Here is a 16,431-nt window from a genome sequence, read left to right as displayed (position 1 = left end):
AATTTTATCATTTTGATATAGGCAGAATCTTCATGGGATGCTTGCAGTATACAGACTATATGTGATTATCCATCAACAAAATCCTACTGTGCCCATGTCTTTTAAGCCTAAATAAACTTTCTCAGTTTGAGGGATCTGACAGTAAGAATAATGAATATAAATATAAAATAGTAATAAGATGCATCAATTCACAGAAATAGAATCATTAGTTCGTGGAACTCTATGATGATTCTGTCCTCTGGTTGCATTCCACTCAGTGAACTCAGGATAAAACTTATGTACAAAAAAAGAAAAACTAACTAACACAACAAACAAGCAAAATAAAAAAAAAAAAAAAAGATCCAATGTGATAAGGCAGATTTGTGACATGCATTTTTAAAAGACAGAAAAGTATTACCTGATCCTGAACAGTTCTATTACTATATTTATTATGAATGTGAAAAACTGGTGATTGTTTTTTTAAAATGTAACACTTCCATTTTAGGGAAACTAAAAGTCATAGAGATTTCAGCATGTGGTTGCAAAAATCAGAAAACTGTACAAATGGAATATACTAAGATTAATACTAAAGATGCACACATATTTGACTCCAAAATGAATTGTAGCTTCCCAAATGCATGTAGGTGTTAGATTGGTTTCCAAGAAATATGAGAAAGAAAACCTTGTGGGTGCATGCAACTGAAAATAAGAAGAAATATGGCATAAGTTAATTAACATGTTGGAAACTCTTATTATGTAGTAAGCCAGGATTATAGGGATAAAGTGTCATTGGAATCAAGTCATGAAGAGAGAGTCACAAGATAACTAGGTGTAAAGGTATTTCTAGGCAGACTTTTGCACAGATAAGCAGGAATAAGATTTTCTTTTATTATGTGAGATTTTTAGAATGTATGTTTGTGAGCCACGGAAAGATTCGATACAGGGAAAAGCAAGATTGTATTAATGCTCCTAAAATATCACTATGGGAAAGCTGAATGAGAGCTAGATCAGAAAGTTCAAGTCTAGAAGAAGAAAGATGAGTTCAATTTAGCTGAGAATAGTTCTGAGGTGAAAAGAGATAGTAGCTGAGGGAAAGGCCATCGATAAACATATGAATTCTAGAAATATTTATATTTTCAGTCATCAATTGAAATGAACCACTATGGATGAAATTTTGCCCATATTTCTGATGCTTTCCTGAATTTTAATGGCAAGTCTTTGTCAATACCTTCCCTGGGAGGGCGGCTTGATGCTACCTTGACACTCCCCATTTTTTGTATGTTTAGATGGCCCTCATTTCTTCAACTATGTATTGCCAAAGATCCTACATTAACTGAGAACAAAATCTATTTCAGTTTCTTCTATTTGGGTAATTGACAAATGTATATAGTTTCACACTTCTGATTGAATTATGTTCATTTTGTAATATTGATGAGGACTTTTACTTTACAAGGAAGAAAATGCACTGAAAATAGTAAATCAGACGGAAGGGATATCTGCAACTATTGCTCATCCTCTAAAATGATAATGAGCATTAAAATAGGGTATCATATATCTTGCTCAATTATAGATTATTCTTAGCTTGACATGTCAGCTCTTCATTGAAACAAAAATGGAAAAAGATCCATATCTGTCCCTCAAAAAGTTTTATAAAAAATAACTAGATTATCTCTGTGATGCTTCACTGTTAGCTAATTGAGTTTACTTGCAGTAATGGCATGGAAATAGTCTTTGGAATGATACATACAAGTTGTAAAGCTAGTAAGTATATTAGTCATATAATTTATTTTCAGAACTAGAATTGTGACTATTTTTGCATTGTCCATTACAGAGAGAAATATCATTTTTAATCTCCCCATCACTTGTAGGATTCTGAGATTAATTTTAAGACTATTACACTGTGTTTTTCCAACCTCAATTTTCTACCCACTTAGGAAGACCCCATTATGTATTTTCAATGCATTACATAGTGAAAGTGATAGGAAACTTTTGGTACAGGGAATATCAGATAACTGATAATCAGTTGAAATTCATTCTCTCTCTCTCTCTCTCTCTCTCTCTCTCTCTCTCTCGCTTTGCCTTGCAATTTTATTTTCTCTTTTACCCAGACTAATTTCCAATAATATATTTAAAATAGGATTGTATGAAATTATTTTCAATATGAAAAATATAGTTTAGCTTCAAAATTTTATGTCTAGATATGTATCTACAGTGGTCCCCCATTATTTTCACTTTTCTAGTTTTAGTTACCAGTGATCAACCATGACCCGAAAATATTAAATAGAAAATTCCAAAAGTAAACAATTCATAAATTTGAAAATGTACCCCATTCTGAATAACTAAACAGTTCAGTTTTAAGTTGTACCACATTCTGAGCAACATGATGAAATCTTGTGCCATTCTGCTCTTTCTGACCCAGCATGTGAAACATCCCTTTGTCCAGTGTATCCATTCTGTATATGCTACCCTCCCAGTAGTCACTTAGAGTCACTTAGCATTCTTGGTTATCAGATTGGCTAGCATGGTATTTTAATACTAGTATTAAACCATCCCTTACTTTCCTTCATCATGACTGCAAAGCACAAGAACAGTGATGCTGGTAATTCACATATGGTAAAAACAATCCATAAAATGCTTCCTTTAAGTGAAAAAGTAAAGTACAACAAAATATTTTGAGAGAGACAATATCCACATAGCTTTTATTATGTTTTCATGATTATTTTATTATTTTTTTGTTAAAGTTTAATTTATAAATTATGTATAGTAAAACTTATCATAGATATGTATGTTTGAATATGTAAAAATATAGTTTATATAGGACTTCATACTGTTTGCAGTTTCAGGCATAGTCTGAGGGTCTTGAGCTCTGTCAATCATGGTAAGTTGAACAACTATAAGTAATTTTTAGAAATTGTGCTAAAAATTCATATTGGCTGTTTTGATAGTTCAGAATGTATACAATCTGCATATGTTGGGCAGAAGCTCAGAGCAAAGGAGTAAGTGGCCACTCAACATGGGCTGGAACCCAGGAACAGAAAGGCCAGTAGATGCCTCAGCTCCCTCTTCTCCTAACCATTCATATAGATTTATGCCTCAGCCAGAGTACAGCTGGATGCACCTATAGTGGACAGTCTTCCAGGGAGGGATGTGCCCCTTTTGCTTCCCCAGACATGGATAGGGGAATGTATAGTAGAAGTCAATATTTGTGGACAAGCATTAAGTGATCCAGGTTTATCTGTCAGCAGTGTTGATTAGGGATACCAGCTTCCAAGGAGTGTGGAGTTGAATTCAATCAATTTCCCACTGTGGATCAAATCCTATCTCCTCAGCTAACTAGTTTTCTGACAATAAAGAAAGAACCTCTGAGATCATTCACTGGACTGCCCCTTTCTATATCAGTGCATTGTGTCTTAAGGAATTCTTGTTTTCCATGTCATTTTCAGAAATATAAAAAGTAATTAAAGTATTATAGCTCAAAGACTAAATAGGTCTAAGTTGGCATAGACATGCTAATAGTGTGATTGTTATTATTGCATCCAAGTAAGCATGGGGGTCTCTATTTAATCCATGAATACTTTAATATGATTAATCTCCAGCCCCTTTGGAATAAATTATTTGAATTTTAGAACTAATACAATGATATTATAGTGTAATGCCACTATAGTACACCAGTCACACCAAATCTTCGCATTTTTATTTCATCTAACTAATTAATGTGCACTGCATAATTTGGCATCAATTCTTTGAAAAAATAAAGGATGTGAATCTCTGATAAATAGTGAAGTTCTGTAATTCTACGTGGCAACCAGAGTTTCTATGGACCTTTGCCAAAGATGTCAAATGTGTGTCTGCCAAATATAGCGGATTTTATGAAAACAGTGTTAAGTTTACACATAAATGGTCCATTGAAAATACATGAGACATTTAAAATCTTCTGATTATTCAAACTTAAGGTAAGAACACTTAGCATTTCTATTTTTTAGCAAAGTTGTGTAATATATTCTAAGTGTTTAGAGTTTTACTTCACCTTGTATTTCTGAAGAAGATTTAGTATAGTTAAGGGTCTCTTTATTAAAAGAAAGTATGCATTTGTATATTCATCGATTTTGCATTTGTCATAAAGAAATGTGCGAATGTCACACTATGTACTCTGGTATTGGGGAATCAGACATCCCAAGGCCCAAGAAGGGGTGGTACCATTTTGAATGAAGAGAGACTGCCTTAGTTTTCCTTTTGTGCTTCCCTGAAAGAAACCTTTCTGTTTGTGCTGTAGCAATGCTTAGATGTCTGAATCTGTCGAGAAACAAGAGAAGAATTGAACTTTACAGCCCTTGGGACCAGTTGTTTTGAGCTATTTCCATATGGTATTTCAAGCCTGAGCTATTAAATTGAAGTACTAGTTTGAAATCCATCTCACTGAATTGAATGAATGGATTAAACACAGCTGAAACTATTTCTCTTTTACAAGTAATTTCTAGCCCTTTTGTAAGCTTCGTATATTTATGCAATCTCAAGCTTAAAGAGAAAAGCCATAGAAAATAGTTTTTCATCTTTTAGACATTATCTCTATCTTTTAACCTACCTATCAGGTATCTATATTATTTTGAATTCACAAATGCAAATCCCACTTGTGGCCAAAGGAATTTGAAAAAAATAGTGTATAACTTCTATCTGTTTAAATTTTAAAATTCCACTTAATTATAACCCCTCTTATTAAAAAGGAATGAAAATTTTCAGGTACTTCCAAAACTAAAGGGATTTTTTTGTGATAGTATTTTTTATCAAAAAAAAATGCTGCCTGACCTTTTGGGGTTTAATGATTATAGTCTGCAAAGTTTTTATAATTGATAAAGGCATTGATTTGATTTTCAGATTTTTCCTAAGAAAATCTAGGCTATAATATTTTCCCATAATTTTATAGTGTTTTCCACAGTGTTCATTATTTGAATGCAAATCTTTACTTGTTGTATCATTTAAAACTAGTATGGAGTAAAAGATAATATAAAATGTCACATTCTGAAAATATTTTCAAGAAACATTAGCAAATCTTCCCAAAGAACTGAAAACAGTTAATTTTTCCATTGCAGATAGAATTACAGAATGATCTGTTATCTTCAAAGACAGATATAAAGTATCACTTTTCTCTTTCTTGGATACAATTTTAATAAAGAATGACTTGTCATCTTCCTGTGTACATCAAGTAATCAGATGTTGCTGTGTTATTTTTAGAAATGAATGCTTTTTTTGTGAGACTAGAGCATTTCACATTCAAATGGAATGAATGCAATTAAGAGTGTTTGTAACTTTATGAATAAATATAGAATTGTGACAGATCAAAGTAATAAGTACTCACTAGAAAATTGTTTCATATCACTAATCAGATCTAGTGATAATAAAATTATCTCCTAAAAATAAGCAAACGTTTTTAGACAAATCTTTTTTATTCCCTGATAGTAAATATATATATATATATATATATATATATATATATGCTGAAAGAAATATTTTTTCATTATAAGCATAAGGAAATAAAATAATTAGTACATTCAAAAGACTTTGTAAAGCATCTACATTCAGGTACTTACTGACTCACAACAGACTCCACTGGAAGCTAAGATGGTAAGAGTTGTTTTGTGGACTTGGGTGTAGCTCATTGATAGAGAACTAGCTTAACATTTACAAGGTCCCAGGTTCAATCTATAGCACAACAACAACAAAATATTATTTTGCCTCATTGAATAGATTTACTGGGTTCAGAGCAGATTTAGAATGTTTTTAATATACTCTGTTCATTTTTGTGGCTGAACAAAGATAAATGTCATTTTATTTTATTTTATTTTTTTATTTTTTAAAGAGAGAGTGAGAGAGGGAGGGAGGGAGGGGGGAGAGAGAGAGAGAGAGAGAGAGAGAGAGAGAATTTTTAATATTTATTTTTTAGTTATCGGCGGACACAACATCTTGTTTGTATGTGGTGCTGAGGATGGAACCCGGGCCGCAAGCATGCCAGGCGAGCGCGATACCGCTTGAGCCACATCCCCAGCCCCATAAATGTCATTTTAAAGATTATTAGTGACTGAGTGTAGCTCAGTGGTAGAAAAAAGCTTAACATGCAGAGAGCCATGGATTTGATCCCCAGCAGGAAAAGAAAAGAAAAATAATATTGAAAATAACAGGACTTTTTAAAATGTTGCTTACTAAATGTATATTTCCTGCCTTGTTATTAATAAAATGTGATATATTGTGCACACAATCTGTCATCTGCACAAAAGAGAAAAATCCACATTATCTCTAAGAACAATGTTGAAACATTTTCAAAGGGATCTTTTGTTTTCAGTTAGTGATCATTGGTGAATGCAAATGATAGTAAATGTTGTAAATGACTGTAGGGCTATTCTTCTTGATTTTTTAATTGACTTTTTAAATGTTGGTAATAAAGAATCTGGGAAGGGAGAAACAATTTCCAACTTTGAAATAGTCCCTGAGAAAAAGCAATGAGTGAGTTGATAGCCTAGAATCAGAATCTGGGACAAACATTAATTTTTTTCACTTTGTTCCATTTTATTCCAGCACAGCTTACTACCAGTGATCTTCCGCCACAATATCAATGTATCATTGGCCTCCCTGGGGTGGCGGTGGCAACATTATAAAAGGAAGAATTTGGCATCATAGGTAGCAATTTCAAAAATTATCATCTCTAGACAATGTATATATATACTAGAAAGTTTTTTGAAATCTATAAGTAGAAACTTCGGTAATTTGTGTCTGCATGTGTATGCCGGTATGTATGTGTGTTTGTGTATGTATGTATGTCCATGTAAAAGTGTCAGGTCCTACTCATGTATGTGTGTGCCATTCCTAATCATTTTAAATTGAAAATTACTTCAATAGCAGTAAACAGAGGCTTGGATCACCTTCTGCCTTACTCTTGGTGTAAGAGTAAGGCAGAAGGTACTATATAGGGACATAAGACAAATCTTATGTCCCTATATAGTACAAACAGCTTGTTTCTTTGATAGGGACAATAAGAAAAACTAGGGAGCTACATGGAGGACTGGTGAAAACTCCCTTTTATTTCAGTGAATTCTTTAAGCTTTAAATATGCTTTTGACCGTGGCTTTAAATAGATGATGAAAGGGAAAGGTAGAGTGGGTTATTTTTGTTTAATAATAGGTTCAGAAGTTATGACCAGCTGGAGATAGACTGGTGATCAAGATGATGGGCAGCTTGAAGGAGCTTTGCCAACCCTCTCTTTCCTCATTCCTCCCCTTTTTCCAAACCCATCACCACCTTGCCCACCTGGTCTTTCCCAACCACCATGGTCCCTCTGCTCCATTAGTGGCAGCTCTACCCTCTGAGTCAAGTATTTCTCTTGAAACTCATATATTTCTTTCATTTGGAAAAAATAAGAGGCCAAGAATAGCCCAAGCAATCCTCAGCAATAAAAGTGAAGCAGGAGGCATCCCAACACCAGACCTTAAATTATACTACAGATCTATAGTAACAAAAACAGCATGGCATTGGCACCAAAACAGACATGTAAACCACTGGTACAGAACAGAAGACAGAGACCAACACACATAAACAGTATCTCATACTAGACAAAGGTGCCATAAACATACATTGGCAAAAAGATAGCTTGTTTTTTTAAACAAATGGTGCTAAGAAAACTGGAAATCCATGTGTAGCAAAATGAAATTAGACCCCCATCTCTCATCCTACATGAAAATCAACTCAAAATGAACAAGGACCTAGGACCTAGATGTTAGGCTAGAAACACTGTGCCCAGTAGAAGAAAAAGTAGGCCCAACTCTCCATCATGTTGGCTTAGGAACTGACTTCCTCAACAGGACTCCTAAGTGCAAGAAGTAACATGAAGAATCAATAATGGGATGGAATTAAATTATAAAACTTCTTCACAGCAAAGGAAATAATCAAGGACATGAATAAAGAGACTATGGGAGAAAATCTTTGCCATCTCAGATGGAGCATTAATCTCCAGAATATATAAAGAATTCAAAAAATTTAACACCATAAATAAATAATAACCCAATCAGTAAATGGATAAAGGAATTGAACAGACACATCTCAGAAGAAATACAAGTAGTCAAAAATACATGAAAAAAAATGTTTATTCTAGCAACTAGAAAAATGCAAATAAAAATACTCTAAGATTTCACTCACACCAGTCAAAATGGCAGTTATCAAGAATACAGACAACAATAAATATTGGTGAGGAAGAGGGGAAAAAGACACACTCATACGTTGCTGGTGGGACTGTAAATTGGTGCAAGCACTCTGAAAGCAGTCTAGAGATTCCTCAGAAAACTTGGAATGGAAGCATCATTTGATACAGCTATCCCACTCCTTGGTTTATACCTGAAGGACTTAAATTCAGCATAATACAGTGACATGTCCACATCAATGTTTATAGCAGCTCAATTCACAACAGGTAAGTTATAGAAAAATCCTAGCTGCCCTTCAACAAATGGATGGGTAAAGAAAATGAGGTGCATATACACAATGAAATATTACTCAGCCATTAAGAATATGAAATTATGGCATTTGTCAGTAAATGGATGGAACTGGAGACTATCAGGGTAAATGAAATATGCCAATTCCAAAAACCCAAAGGCAGAATGTCTCTCTGATATGCAGATGCTGTCTCACAATAAGCAGGGGTTCCAGAAGGAAGACTAGAAGTTCACTGGATGAGACAAAGGGGAAGGAAGGGAAGTGAGAGGATGGGAACAGGAAAGATGATAGAATGTATCAGATATAACTTTCTTCTGTTCCTATATGAATGCACGACCAGTGTAACTCCACCTCATGTACAACCACAAGAATTGGACATTATACTCCATATATATTGGATATGTCAAAATGCATTCTACTGTCATGATTAATTAAATAAAAACAAATATTTTTTTTAAAAAAAGGAAACATATTTCTAATGACTTATGGAGGTTGACCACATTCCTCCTATCCCTGTAACTTCAAGGCCATGGGAGCATAAATAAGTCCTGTTCTAGAATAAGTGAAAGGACTTCTCTACTTAAAGCAGGGTTTGGCAAATATAACTACAGACATTGCTCCAAACTGGATAAGCCATAAAAAGACCAGACCATTTCAAAAGACCACGTCGAGGGAAAATCTAACTCAGATTGCAGTCTGCACAAGGTAACAAGGTACTTTGTTGTTGTTCATAAAGAATCTGTTGATTCGAAGTAAAAGTTATTGGGTGCAGGAAGACAAGTCACATAAAATTCAGAAAGAATAGTGAGAATTACTTCCTTTTATACAAAAAATCAAACAAACCAAAACAAAATTCAATTAATTAATTCAAAATTAATTCAAGGTACAGTACAGTAAGTACAGTAGAATGTGACAAGAACTAAACCAGATTATTGACAAAAACCTGGTATTTTTTTTTTTTTTGGCAGTTCCACATTATAATAAGTGATGGAGTGAAGTATGTGATGATAGGTTATCCATTGGGATTCTTGATCCAGCCATAGGTTTGCTTTCACACTCAATTTATCCGAGTGCCATTTTCTTCTGCAAAAGAAGAGATAATGAATGAAGGACAGTGGGCAGTTGCAAAGCTCCAGAGAAAGTGTTTATTCCTTAGCCATGGTGTAGAGATCCTTCTTCCTCCAGGCATAGGAATATTCACTGCACATTTGCTGGCTGAAGGACCTACTTAGCTCTGCTGATGAAAACTCATGCCACCTGCACCTTCTCTTCTTCACCCTGGAACTGTTTCTGAAGAATTGCAGATTTGAGGTTGTCCACATGCAAAATGAGAGTGGGAGACAGCAGTGCTGATGTTAGCAGCTTTGCCTATTGAAGCATTCTGCAACAGAGAAGGTGAAGCCACAGCAGTTTTCAAAGGCAACTGGGCCTTACAGGAAAAGCACCCTCTTGGCTTTAGCAAAGCACTGCAGCTTTGGTTTTGCTTGGCTATTTTGCTTCTGCTGTGTTTACCCGCTTTACTGCTTTCTTCTGCTTCCTCTTTCAGACCATGAAAAATTGAGATATTGCAAAGGCTCACATGCCTAAAGGTATGGACCTAGAAATAGGAAGAGAGAGGGAGAGAACACAGAAGCACCTTACTGATTCCTGTTCATGCTGTTGGGGACAGGAAACCTTAAGTCATCTATAAAATTGTAAAACTAAACCTGAAGCCCCTACTGTAAAAACAGGAAACTACTCACCCAGAGTGCTAATTGGGCTTTTGCAGTTGGAGCAAACATCACACTGCTTCGAGTAGCCAGCGGGTATTTGAGCATCAAGGTAACAGAAAAGGGATGAGCCCCATCAAAACACTGGGCCCTGCCGGGGTTGTGAGCCTACTTCCTCCTGGGAAAATCAGCAGTGGTACCCAGAACCTTTAAAAGAGTAACATCTCTTAACATCTTTTAGGGAATTAAGGGATACCTCTTTCCAAAGCTCCCTGTGATGTGATTAATCTGGAGTTTCTCTTCCCATCTTCTTGATGGACCACATATCTGCTTAGTTCTTGCATGAAAAAAAAAATTAAATATCATTTTTCTTTAAATAGCGGTTTTACCCACTGTTTTGGATTGATTATTCCCTTTCTTGTGACACAGACTTCCTCGGAATGGAATTCCATATATGTATGATTCGTTTCCACTTCTGAAATGAGTAGCACATTACAAATTTGTTTTCCTGAGGTTTCGTTAAAGTTCACCTTGATGGGAGTTCTGAGCGTCCCCACACTCTTCAGTTCCAGATGTACTTTTTTCTCAATTTCATATTGAAAGATAATCACTGCATTTACACTTTGTTGGCAAATTTAAATGTTCATGGACATTATGCAGGTTACAGTCCAGGTGTTTGAAGAAAAAGAAAGAAAGAAGCACATGCCACATGATTTATGTCAAGGAGTGTTTTTCCTGGACATAAGAAAACAGGGCACAGAGAATGAGACAGACCAGAAAGAGAGCTTTCAGCCTAATGGGGCAGCTGCTATTCAGTAGCAGCAGATTAGGGCCATGTGGGAACATGTGCCCAGGATTCCAGACTTTCTAGTTTCTCAAGAGATATCCAAATACTTAAATGTTGGCTATTCATTCATTTATTTTCTCTCTTCTTCACATATTGACTAGCATAGTGATGGCAAAACAGAGCATGTTTCAAACCCATCTGTCCAGTGGGCCACCAGTTGCTATTGCAGTGTACACCACAAAAATGACCAGTCACCTTCCCCGTTGATGTTAGCTTTCTAGGTCATCTCCCAGAGGTCTCATTTTCAGGTTTGGGGGGTACCTCACGGCTACCTTCATGTTTACCCCATAGACAGTTTACAATGTGTTGAGTTGAATTGAACCAGATACAATATTACTGTTGGATGTACATTCCAGACTTCTCTGCTACTTTTCCTCTGTATATATTTTAGGATAGTTTAAGTAAACTACTGCCTTTGACTTCCATTGAAAACAAGAAGTTGTGAATGGTTTTTAGAGCACTTGCCTTCACTGGTTAGTTTCAGCATATGTCCAAGATTTCGTTCTTGTTTCTCTGCATTTGAAATTGCTGTCATGGAAAATCTATTGCTTGTCCATGATCAACACATTTCTCTAGTTTTTTGAAAGAATCTAAACATGGACCAAAAAAAGTACATGTATTATTATATACACATGTATTAATGACACACAAATGTTACAATTTAAGCAATTACATTTCTTAAAGTAACCATCTTTGGTTTTCTTTTTCTTTCTTTCTTTCTTAATGGAAACATTTTAGACTTGCCAGCAAGACTGCAGAAAAGTTAAACTGATTTGAAAAGTTGGCAAAAAATCCATCTTTCAACAGTACAGCATGTGATTGGTGGTTATCACTAAAAATAAACAAATGGGTTGCATGATCACCATGTATGCAGGTATTGATAAAATATAAAATGGATATATAAAATGGATATAAGCATTTCTAAGTTGCACAAATTTGGAGCAAAAACAAAAAGAATGAAAGCCAGCCAAATAACTCACTGGGAGTAAACTTGTAGTTCAAAACTGGCTGCATTGCTTCTCATTTTCATAGCAGCTTAAGTACATAGAATTGGTAGCTTACTGAAAACACTTGTTTTTGATGAAATGATAAAGTAACTGCATCTAGTTTCGATTGACAAGTTACTAGTAGAGCTAGGATCAGGACCAATATCTTTGTTTCTGGCTCCTGATGCCAGCCAGCTCTTTTCCGTGTACCACTGTTTCTGCAGACTGGATTGTTGAAGCCCTAACCCCCAATGTAACTGTATTTGGAAATAGAGTCTTTAGGAGCTAATTAATATTGGCAAGGTCATTAGAGTGGCAGCCTAGCAAGTGATTTCTCTGACTCTCCCTCTCCTCTCTTCCTCCTACTCTCTCCTCTCCACATGTACACACAGCAGGGAAAGACCACATGGGAGTATACAAGAAGGTGGCCATCTAAAATCCAGGAAGAGGGGCCTCACTTATATTCACCTAGATGTTGGAGTTTCATCTAATCACTGCGACTATGGGAAAATCTATTTTCTGTGGTTTAAGACTTCTAGCCCACAGTATTTTGTTATGTTAGCAAAAGCAGACTACTGTACCTATCACATATGAAGAGATGCCATATTACAAGGTAATTTTCCAGAAAGAGTTCTTCTGATATTTTCCACTTTTGGACACCTATCCATCCTGCCAATATGAATTTATCCATGAGTGGAGAGTGTCCTTTTTATTAAAGATTGCACTACTCTCGAATCAGGAGACAGGCTGCAGGATTAGCAGCATATCTGCTAAAATGCGAAACTCAACATGTATCTTATTCATACCTGTTTTTTTTTTTTCTCATGGCCCATTCCCCAGTGAACTCATAGTACTAATCAATTTTTTAAAATAGCCATTTCAATTTTCCTGACTATAAATGGTCTTTCTCCATTCATAGGGACTCCCTCTATTTGTGGTGTTTGAAAGATTTCTTAATTTCTTGTACTTATTTCTCTTTCTGTTCTAGCCTAAAATTTTATAAATAATATTTCCTTAACCTTTTAATATTTAGAAGCTACACTATTTTGGACCCTAGTTGTATAGCTAAATCCTTCACATCTCTGATCACACATTTTGCATGTATGAGCAGAATTACACACAATTGCCTATATCCTTCAGTAACCATAACTGTCTGGTGAGAATACTGAACATTAAACAGCTTTTCTTCTTTTACCCCAGATAAATCATACATAGACAAGGATATTGCAAAAAGTAAATAGTATCCCAAGAGGTCTAACCCAAATAAATAAGGACAGAGTTAGAACCTAGAAAAAGGTGGAAAAGAAGAAAAAGAAATAACCCAGGGCTTTTTTTTTTTTTTTAATTCAGACTGATTGATTATAGGTAATTCCTGTCTGAACAGTGAACTCTTTGTTTAGTCACCAATTACTTTAAAAAGTGTTTCGAAACACCATGAAACTGAGTGTGGCTTAAATTTATTAATGATAGTTACAATAATGTTGGATATTATAAAATCCATTTTTATCTTCATATAGAAAATATATTCATAACATACCTTTGTTCAAAGATCTTCCAGTGGGAGTTTTACTGTCTTAAGAAAGAAAATTGTTTTCAATATCTTCACCATGTATTAAAACGTTTTCTCATTCTTATCCAAATTTTCAAACCTCCAAGTATTCACCCTAATTTTAATTTTGACTTTCGTATATAGTAAGATAAGTCCCTCATGTCCTCCAAAAATCTCTTCCCCATTCATTTCTCATGTAAGTTAAGCTACTGACCTTGACCACATAGGGCTTTCTCCTAGAGCTACACTTTATTGTGAGTATCTGTTCACAATTCTACTCAGCAAGAATTTATCATAAGAGCCTTAGGTACCTACAGATGGAGTACCAATCATGTATACCTCAGTTTAATCTTGGGTTTCCCTCTGTAAATCAATTTATTAACTTACAGGTAAGAATATACAGTGCATATTTTTACAATATAATAATGTTCTTAGATTTCACTCATCATTTTTTCCCATTTATTCATTCAACAAATATTAAATCAGTGCTAGTTGCTAGAATTCTGAAATAAATAAAGAATATATGAATTCAGCCTTCTTGAGAATTACAGTCTAGTGCAAAAGATAAAAATAAACAGAATAATCTATTATAAATAAGAAGGAACAAAGTGGGTATAGAGACAGAGGTTATTATTTGGAGGTGAAAAGGGTGTTCTAAGACAGGACAGTTAATGAAACCCCCTCCAAATGCTGAGGCAAGAAGCCAGAGGTCCTTGAAAGCCATGTGAAAGGATTTTCATTTCTTAGGATCCTAATGGACTCAGTTGCCATTGTTTGTACTATGGACCTCTAAATCTTCAGAAGATTCTCAGAGATTTCTTTCTAGAATAAGGATCAGAATCTCATGTATAGACACCTGTACCTACTTACTGCTTAAATATACCTTGACAAGTTCCTTGCATATTTCTTTGCACAGTAGCCTCTCAGCCACCTATAGATAATGAGAGTGATCTTAGGGGCTGTTTAGAGTCCAGTTCCAACAAGAAGCAATTTGAAGTTCATGTGTGTCACTTTTCTGTCACTATAACAAAATATCCAAGGTAATTAACTTTAAAAAGAAAAAAGGTTTATTTTGTCTCACAGTTTTGGAGGTTCCAGTTCATGTTTGGGTCTCCCCATTTTAGGAGCCTATGATGAGACAGCAAATAATAAAGGGAGCACCTGGTAGAGCAGAACCTCTCACATGATGAGCCGCAGAACAAAACGAGAAGCATAAAGGGCCTCACAATCCCCATTATGGATACATTCTCTATGACCTAATGTCCTTCCACAAAGGCAGGTATCCCAAACATTGCTCCACTCTCAAGAACACCACTCTGGGAACCAAGTTCTTTTTTTTTTTTTTTTTTTAACATGTTGGCCTTTGGGGGAACCTTCATAATGTGAATTATAACAACATAAAATAATTTATTTTTATCATTATTGGGACTTTTGACTTTGAAAATGACAATCTTGCAAGTTTGTGATAGCACTTACAAATTAAATGTACTTGTCTGGAGAAACATTAAGAAATTCTCCAAGCTTTAGCTCAGCAATTTTATGATCAATATTTTGCTTATTTAAAGATATTCTTTCTAGTCTACCTCCAAAGGAAGAGACAAACATTATCGCAGCAGTTTCAGGAGTCTGGATATAATCATAAAATAAAACCTGCAGCGGCGGGGGGGCGGGGACGTTTAATGTTTTATTTTACAAAGCAATGGCATTTAAAAATTCATAGTATGTACAATACCTATGATTTCAGAAAAAGAAAACATGATAAAAGAAATAGACTTGAAAGAATTAATCATAGTTGAAATACTGCATGTATCTTTTTTGAAAAACTTACCAAGTTTCTTTATTTTTTTCATATTTTACTATTTGGGATTCACTTTTTTAGGATTTCTTCTGTATGGATCTAAACAACTTTTTTATATCATAGATGCCTTGATTACACTGTGCTGTGGTTGACTGGGTCCCCCACAAAGCATGTGGAGGAGACTTCATCCCCAGTGCAACAGTGTTGGGAGGTGGGGACTAAGGACTCTGATCCATGATCCAGTTATCAGGTAGCTGGGTCCTAACAAAAGGATGGCTTTGGCCTCCTCTGTTGTTCTTTATAGTACTCTCTCACCCCCTCAGTACCTTTCAGCCATGAAATGGTACCACAAGAAGGCCCCAGCCAAATGCAGCCCCTTGATCTTGGACTTTCCATCTTCCAGAACCATGAGCCAAGTAATTTCTGTTCATCATAATTGGCCCAGTCTGTGGTATTCTGTTATAGCACTGCAAAACAGAGTCATAGGAAAATAACCGAATTAATTATAGGCAGCCACTTTCCAAAAACCTTTTATTATAAAAAAAAAAAAAAAACATTAACCTGCAAATGATTTTATTGCTTAATAAGATACTTCTGGGGGAAATTTCCACCTATAGTTTGGAGATATTCTGTTTCATTTGCTTTGTTGGCTTTAAAAATGATCCCTGTTATTCCTTCACATGTTTTGCAAACCATTGTTGGCAATATTTCTTACAGTAAAATCCTTTAGGCCATCACCAGTTATATAAAGACTTAGCTACATAAGGCAACCAAATAAATATGTATTGGATTTGAGAAACTATGTCCTACATATTGAACTGATTACGCATAAATCATCAAGTCAAAATAGCCTAGTACAAAGACCTGGATTGAACTTTTGATTTTGTGCTGGTTGTAACAGAACACTGATGTGCTATTCATGCTTGTTCCCATTCTTCTGATCCCAAGGAATATTTATTACATTCTTTGCCCTCTGATTAAATATATGAATTTTTCTCTTTATCCTATTCCCCATCATTTCTTCCTTTGCTTTCTAGAATAATAAATATTCCTTTTAGAGGATATCACAAAGATAACTTTGACATTTTTCC

At 35.1% G+C, this 16,431-nt stretch overlaps 1 protein-coding gene across 2 annotated transcripts in view; it reads left to right on the top strand.

The window, feature by feature from the left end:
* The window catches only part of Plxdc2 (plexin domain containing 2), a 410,148-nt gene that overhangs the window by 168,793 nt on the left and 224,924 nt on the right, over positions 1-16,431 (top strand). The gene's annotated exons all lie outside the window — the stretch shown is intronic.

The sequence above is a fragment of the Callospermophilus lateralis genome, chromosome 13 (assembly GCF_048772815.1).
Source record: "Callospermophilus lateralis isolate mCalLat2 chromosome 13, mCalLat2.hap1, whole genome shotgun sequence".
NCBI classification, from domain to species: Eukaryota; Metazoa; Chordata; class Mammalia; order Rodentia; family Sciuridae; genus Callospermophilus; species Callospermophilus lateralis.
This window is presented reverse-complemented; position numbering and strand designations above follow the sequence as displayed.